The 8,565-nt window shown below is 39.8% G+C and overlaps 1 non-coding gene across 1 annotated transcript; it reads left to right on the top strand.

The window, feature by feature from the left end:
- Positions 1–1,735: 1,735 nt before the first annotated feature.
- Positions 1,736–1,807, top strand: Trnaq-uug (transfer RNA glutamine (anticodon UUG)). Its single transcript has one exon. It is a non-coding gene; the product is annotated as a tRNA-Gln (tRNA).
- The last annotated feature ends 6,758 nt before the right edge of the window (positions 1,808–8,565 follow it).

Raw genomic sequence — 8,565 nt, 5'->3', positions numbered from 1 at the left:
AAGATGGATGCTTTATATACGCTTCATTGCTAATAGTCAGCTTGGCTCCTGGGCTCTGGAAATCTCAAACCAGGCCAGAGATGCACATATACATATACTTGAATTTTATTATACTGTTTGTCATTTTGGCCTCACTGATGGTTAGCTTATACACCATCTTACTGATGGAAGAAACCATAAAATTCCGCACTTCAAGACAACGATATTTGCGAATCTGAAGGTTGATGAATTGAGTTGGAGCCCAATGAGGAAAAATAAAAACATCCCAGTAGGAGCCAATCCATTCCGAATGTGATTTTATAACCATATTGGTTGTAACTGTCCAGATTAATGGCGGCAATTAATTTCGAAGGAAATTAGGATGAACACATTTTGCAAATGTGGTTTCTGGGTTTTACGACTTCTGGGCATCTTCAATTCTTCAATGCAAAAAAACCTGAAGCGGTTATTTCGTGCTGTTTCCAAGAAAAAGGCTTGTCTCTTTTATGTTATATTAGGTATAGGTCTATACATGATACGAGGTTAGCGGATTCATGTTACATATTTGGTTCAGCGAAGCAGCAAGGCTTTAACATCAGCATCAATGGATTGTATCTCATTAGTTTCTCCTTACAAATAGTTCAAGTAGGCAATTTATTGAGTGAAATCTCTTCCCACCATCTTGGAGTCACAGCTCCGCCGCTGCCCACCAGCTCTTACACTACAGCCAGCAGCAGCACCACCTCGCACTAATTGGTGACTAAATTATTTGTTCCAAATGCAGCTGAAAAGACAACCCTCTATGGTTTGCCCATTGAGTCTTGTATATTTAGCCTTTGTAAAGAAGGTTTCTGCATTTGGCTAGCTAGCGTTCGTTTGGTTAAGCCTATAGCCTGAACTAAAAGAGGAAGCCCACACCTTCTATGCAGATTCTATGTGAAGCTGTACGGCTGGCCTCGTCGTCGTCGAACATAAAAGTCATCTCTTCAAGAAGAAGTCTATTTAAGCTTCTTTTGAGGATCTTAAAGAATTGATGTGAGCTTAGGGAGCTGCGCGTGCATTATAAAATCAGTGTGTTAGGTTTGGCCAATAAATAAAATCACTCGTGGATATGGTCAACGTTTTTTTTGTTGTTGTCTCATTTATTCTGCATTTGTTGTCTCTAATAGCCATATCGTTAGAATGGAGGCACAAGCTGGGAATATAAAGACATTCACTGACTCATGCTTATAGGACCCTTATGAAGAAAGGTTGGGCTGGTCTGGGCATATACATATGGCGGAACTTATTCGGTTAAGATGAGATGGTAGTTAGGTATATAGCTAAGGGGAGCTACTTAGGCTTATTCAAAATTAAGACGTTTTTGTTATTACCCAACAGTTAGCAGATGGAGTGACTTATTTATTACGTTTCCTCAACTTTTTGAAAACTAAATATTTTAAACGCCTGCGATCATTTAGTTGGGTAAAGTTTTGAGTATAATTGTACCCTTAAGTCTTGTTTCTGAATATAAAACAGAATTTGTATGTAAACAATGAATTAAACAAATAAGTACGCCTGTAGAAAAATTCATAAATGGAAAGTCATAGCGCTTAATATTTGCTTGCTTGGGAGTAATCATGTGAGAGATTATTGTTTAAACAAATGTTTTCAACTTAAGGTGTCAATTTTTAAGCTTATTTAATGCAATATGTACTTAGTTATGTGGAAAAGTCTTGTTGAATTTTATTTTAAGTGTTTAGACCGATGATACCACGGTTCTATGGTGTAATGGTTAGCACTCTGGACTTTGAATCCAGCGATCCGAGTTCAAATCTCGGTAGAACCTTGATAACTTTTTACAAAACTCTTATATCTAATATAAAAATGTTCAATGCAACTCGAAATATAAGTACATTAAAAACAGAATTAATTTACGTTACCTAAATCTTTAGGTGCATGAAAGTGTAAAACAGTCGTTTCATTTTTAATGATCTGAAGTTAAAATGTAACACAAAAATTTAGCACAGAATTAAATCATTTTGAATACAGTTAATCACGAGAATCGAATGTCAATTTTTACATACAGTCCAGTAAATAAAGGTTTTCACCTCAAAACTTCAACAGTTTTGAAACTGCGCACCAAAAGGATTTATTTAATCTAAACTTAGACAACCGTTTGGTGGAAACATAACCAAAATTAACTATCTTTTTTTTTGTTTTCTCTTGCAAAATAAGCCAGTTTCATTAACAAAACTAAGTAATATCAACAGTAACAGATTGATTTTTGTCCCAAATGGAAAACAAATGATTCCCAATGCACAGCTACTTAACAAACATACCCATCGAGAAACATACAAATGCAATATTAATCGTACCAACATTTGAGAACAAAATCACATAAGATCCATTCGGGACTAGTATAAATGTCAAAAACCCATCCCTAGTAAGATTCTACTCTAACTTTTATGGCTTGTATTCATACTATGGATATTGTTTTTGCTATTCGTGTAAAATCCTACTATACTATGTATAGACTTTCCAACAAAACACGGAAAGATTTACAAGGCAAATATACACTCATTCACGCAGAACTGTTGCAACTGTGCCAACTTCATCGGGCAAATTGCTGTAATTGAATAAATCTCTTTCCCGAAAATTTTAAAAAGGGAATGATTGTCAAGCTCCTAAATAAGGAGACCTGATGAAGTTCGAGAGCTGATGAGGTATACTGCAGTTGCCAAAATAATAAGAACGTGTGTAGGGACACCTTAAAGCAATACTTGACGATGAACAAGCAGGATCCTGCATTGGATGCTCCTGCATTGATCGCATCAATACCCTGCAGATCGTCATTGAATAGTGCGTCGAATATACATCACAACTTCATTTGCTGTAAATCGATTTTGAGAAGGCTATTGACAGCGTCTACAGAGATTTTATCTAGCTTGCTTTGCCGAGGATAAACTCGTCTCTATCACCAACACAACTTATGATGGATCTGAATGTCAGGTTTTTTAAAAGGATTTATTTCGTCAGAAGAGTTTGTTGTCAACAGATCTTTTCTTTTTGTGAAATCATCAGGAAACTACAGACCTTGATTAATTTTACTTTACTTACTTAGGTCCCCAGACCTGTTAAGTCCGTTGGGAACCCCTTAAGGGCCATCTCTACTACGACGCCAACGCGTCATTGTGTACGGTTTCCGGAGAAGTGTTTCACCTCCCTCCAATTCTTTCCTAGTGACGCTGATTTCACCTCGACTGTCCTGCGAGATGTGTTTCCGGGTCGTCCAGCTATTCTTCTTTGGCCTGCAATGCAGTCGTTACAATTGGGAGGCGTATATCCAATCTATTGCCACTTACGCCTTCGTATTATAGAGTCTATAGGTTCCTGACTTGTCCCTCTATGAAAGACCTTATTTGATTTACGTTTTGGCCAGAGAATCCTTAGGACGTTTCGAAAACATCTATTCACGAAGGTTTGCAGCTTTCTTGTAATGGCTGAAACAACCTTCCAAGTACTGCACACATAAAGAATCACTGATTCGACATTTGTGCGAAATAGTCGTAGCTTTGAAGAAGACGCCTTGTTCGGTCCCGCCTCGATGGTGACGATTCTTCCAAGGTCTCCACTATATCTACCGGTTGCGAAGAAATATTTATTTGAGAGGATAGTCGGGTTCCGGGGCTGATCATTTTTATTTTGCCGGAATTAATTTTCAGCCCCGAAACTTCTGCTTTTCTATTCACTGTCGTCATTTGATGGAGATCCATCATCCTATGAGAGAGTAAGCAAACATCGTCCGCGTAATCCAAGTGATTTAAATATGATGTCAAAGTCCATTGGATCCATCCGCTACATGACAGAGCTGAGCGCAGGGCATCGTTTATCACCAACAAAAACAATATTGGCACCAGAATACAGCCCTGTCTGACTCCGATTTGGATTTCAAAATCATCTGACAACCTACTATCGTACAGAACGTGGCACTTGGATCCATCATATGTTGCTTTAATAACCAACCTTCTCGAAGTAGATGAACAGCAGGTGTAGTGGTGATCGATATTCAACTCACTGTTCAATAATGATCCGCAGGGTGTTGATATGATCAATATACAGGAGGATCCAGCGCGGATTCCTGCTTGTTCGACAACGAGTGTGGCCTCAAGGTGTTCTCTGCTGCGTTCATTAATTGGGGTCTACGAAACATCTTACAGCATTGGCCAGTTAGTAGATCTAATCAAGAACTTTATAAAAACTATTATTTATGAAGGCGAGTGGATTCGACGCAAACTTCGAAAAAGTAATGGCGGCATTGAAAGACAGGCAATGCAGTGGAATAAACTAACTCAAGAAGATGTTCAAATGGTAGAGATGTGCATTCAAGAGGACACAAGCGTCCAAAGGTTTTTGTCAAAAGCCACCTGTTTATCAACTCCTACTCTCACCTCCCTGCGGTGCACATCGGGTGCCTAGTACCTCAACTGGAGATTGGTTTCTAACCCCAGTGGAAAGTTGTTGGAGGCGCCAAACGAGAGAGGGGGGAGAGGTGTTTCCACTAAGGCACCTCTCCTTATCCAGACGGAAGCGGACGAAGTCTCAAGATGGTATCAACGGTGGCGTCTACAGTTCCAGTAAGTTTGAACTACTTAGTGAACACCTTATAGGGCTTCTTCGACATATTCGGAGCCCAGGCCAGGTTTATCCGGCTCCCCTTCCTTTTAGTTATACTGACGATCTGGCCCTTCAGGTTGGAGTTTGTGCCGTCGGAGTAACTTCCTGGCCAGGTAAACAATACCTTTAGTTGCGAAGCACCAACAAGCCTCGGATACGGATGGCATTACTGTTGACAACCCACGCATACAAAATAAGGACAGCGAACTTCAGATTTGTACGTTTTACTTTAGGTCCCTTAACAGACCACGTGCAGCAGGAGAACTAGCGAAAGCCCTATACTTCTGCAAGCCAGATATTACCGCCCAAGAAGTGCATACTACGGCGACTGCTACCGAGAACAAGGACAGAGTCTATTTGATTGTGGGTTTGTTGTTGGAACTAGGCTCAGGCAAAAAGTCTTGAGTTTCAACAGTGTATGAGCGAGCGTATCACGACAATCCGTATCAAGGCTAAATTCGCGAACATAAGCCTAATATGCGAGCATGCCCCAACGGAGGAGAAAGATGAAGACACCAAAGACATATTCTTCGAGCTCTTGCACAAGACATATGAGCAGTGGCGTGGCTATGACATTAAAATTGTCTTAGGAGATTTTAACGCCAAGTTAGGAAGAGAAGACATCTTTGGTGGCATAATCGGGAGATACAGCCTGCACGATACCACCTCCGACAAAGGATTCAGGGTGATCGATTTCACTGCGACAGCGAAACAGCAGGCATACAAAACGAGCTGTACGAGTTGAAGATAAGAGAGAAGCACCGGCTTCCTAGATGGAAAATAAAGAGCATGAGAAGGGCGCGATCGAGGTGATAGAGGGATGTCACAACAGAATGAGGAATGAGGTTCGTAAATTTTACCAAAAACTAAAAAAAAACCTCCCAAGGGTACCAGCCACGAACCGAAGCCTGCAAAGACGATCAGGGGAACATCATAGTAGGACGGCAGTCGATGTTGAGAATATGGAAAGACCACTTTTATAAATTATATAACGGCGATGCGGAACCGAATTCCGCTGTAAGGGAGATAGAACCTCTCAACCTTGGCGACGCAGATCAACAATTCCGCCTACCCGACCTCGACGAAGTGAAGATAGCTATATCTAAACTTAAGTCAAACACAGCTGCTGGAGGTAACGGCATCGCTGCAGAACTATTCACAGCAGTAGGCGATGACTTGGTAGGGAGCATGCGCCAACTCATCTGCAAAATATGGTCAAAAGAAATCATGCCCGATGAGTGGAATCTCAGCATAGTGTGCCCGATACATAAGAAAGGAGACCCTCTAAACTGTGCCAACTACAGAGGCATCAATCTCCTTAACATTGCATAGGTATAGGATCCTTTGACGTATTATGTGAACGTCTGAAGCCGTTCGTCAACAAAATGATTGGTTCTTATCAGTGTGCCTTCAGACCATCAGGAAAATCCACTATCGTCTAAATATTCACACTACGGCAGATCTTGGAAAAAATCCAGGAACTTCAAATCGATACCCGCCATCTCTTTATCGAATTTAAAGCCGCGTATGACAGCATCTATAGGGAAGAGTTCTACAGAGCAATGTCTAGTTTTGGCATCACTGTCAAACTTATCCGTTTGTGCAGAATGACGATGGAGAATGCGCGCTGCTCTATCAAGGTCGGAAAAGATCTCACCAATTCATTTGATAACAAAAAAGGTTTTAGACAAGACGATGCACTGCGACTGCATGTGACTTTTTCAACATCGTTCTGGAAAGAATTAATCAAAACTCAACCGTTAACACAAGAGGCACTATCTTCAAAAAGTCCACCCAATTACTCGGATACGCAGATGATATTGACATAATTGGAAGATCTAAACGTGATGTCAGTGGAGCATTTTTGAGCATCGCGACGGAAGTGAAGAAGATGTGCTTAGTGGTCAATGAGGGCAAACCAAGTATATGCTGTCACCAAAAAAGGACATTGAACAACGACGGACGTGTTGGACAAAATGTCAATTGAGAAGTAAAGTCCTCTCTCGAGCATATAAATACAGTGTCAAAGATAGATGAGAGCGTCTTAGAATGCTTCTAGAGAAAAATTCTTCAGGTGATTTTCGGTCCCGTACGCATAGATAGAGAATGGAGGAAAACATATAACGACGAACTGTATGGGCTGTACAGCGACTCTGACCTAGTTAGCAGAATTAAAGTCCAAAGGCTTAGATGGCTAGGTCATGTAGAGCGAATTTACATCAACGCTCCAGCCCGGAAGGTCTTCGAATCCAATCCCGAGGGACGGCGGCGTAGTAGAGGAAGACCGCGACTCAGGTGGCGCACTCAGGTGGGAGAGGACGTCAACCAACTTGGCGTGCGAAACTGGAGACAGCTAGCTAGGGACCAAAATGGCTGGAGACGCATGTTGGTTGAGGCCTAGCTCCGCGCCGTACTGTAGTGCCACCTTAAGAAAGTTAGTAAGTAAGAAGGCAGAACAGTCAGCAGACCGTGAGAAACATTCGAGGAGGTATCGTCAAGATTGGGGAAGAGCTGAAGGGAGTTTAAAAACATCACCGACAACCACACACGATAACGAATAGGAGTAGTTTAGGCCCTATGTCCCGCTATTTAAAATCCACTGATTTTATAGTTCTGAGTGCCTATAAGTAAGTAAGCATAGCCAGATGAGAGTTTGTAAGCTTTTTTAAGAAAAATTAAAAAGTGTATGACAATAAAAAATAACCCTAATAGACAACAAGGTTTTCGAATCGCTTCATCGTTATTATTTAGATCAATTTATATAGATCCCTTCTGATAGCCTGAGAGTTTTTTACTTCCCTGAAAAGTGAGAGAATAACGTATTTGTTATTATTGCCCAGCCAACTAGGGATTGTTTCGTGTATAGGTAAAGTTTTCGAGTTCTTCAAGATTATTGAAAAAGTCTTCTTCTGAAAATTTTCCCGGATACATTTGGGGATGGTTTTCTTTGTTGCTATCAAATAAAACCACAGTCAGTAAAAAAACGGACTTAGCTGCGTTTGAAAATGTTGATCTTCCAAGTATATTAGGATTTGTACAGGTACAAGTTTGAAATTTGCAAAGTTCTGAATTTTTTTTAAAAGTACTGAGAAATCGAATGAGTTCTGTCGTTTTTCTCATTTTTGTTGTTTTATTGGATTATTTCCCTCAATAATGTTTATCAAAATTGTCTCACATTGGTATTTTTCTAGGAACATTTATTTCAAAAATTTGATTTATTCTAAAAAAAAGAAAACAAATTACAAAGTTGTTTAAAGTTTAATTATCGTATCTGCCTGTATTCGACACAACACTCATGGGTTATAAGTTAAAGAATGCAGTTTTCCAACTTAAATTACTGTTTTGTTTTATGAGCGCAAGACTTCTACGAACCAATTGTGCAAGCTATAGGTTTTTTTATTTTTACTTCTTCATATAGACTCAAACTTTAACCACTTTGTAATAAAATTGAAATCAAATCAAAACAGAACAGAAAGTAGTCAACAATCTTTATTTTTATTCTTCCATCGCATATTGCTTGGAAATAAAACACTGATTTGATCGTGATCGTCTTCCTCCTCGAAAACCGATCATTTCTAATTCTCTCTTTCCGAACTAATCAAATTTACAATAACTCTAGTTTCTCGTATACCTTTTGCAGAACCATCATCTTCTCAAGCCCCAAGGCGTCAACTCAAACTAAACTGAGCATCAGCACTCAGGTATGTTATTTACGTCAGTTAAAAAGAAGACTATCTTCAAGCTCGTGTAAGCTTACTTTATACTCATTGCCTGTGATTGAAGGCAGGCTCTTACATGTTCATCCTTATGATCGTTTAGCGTCGTTTATTATAGCAATTTTGTTGCCATAAAATAAAATGATTTGAGACTTGAGTATGAGTATTACTCTTCTCTATAACAGCTTAATTTTTGAAGCAAGTCGAAAATGAG

The sequence above is a fragment of the Eupeodes corollae genome, chromosome 1, assembly GCF_945859685.1.
Source record: "Eupeodes corollae chromosome 1, idEupCoro1.1, whole genome shotgun sequence".
Classification (NCBI taxonomy): Eukaryota; Metazoa; Arthropoda; class Insecta; order Diptera; family Syrphidae; genus Eupeodes; species Eupeodes corollae.
This window is presented reverse-complemented; position numbering and strand designations above follow the sequence as displayed.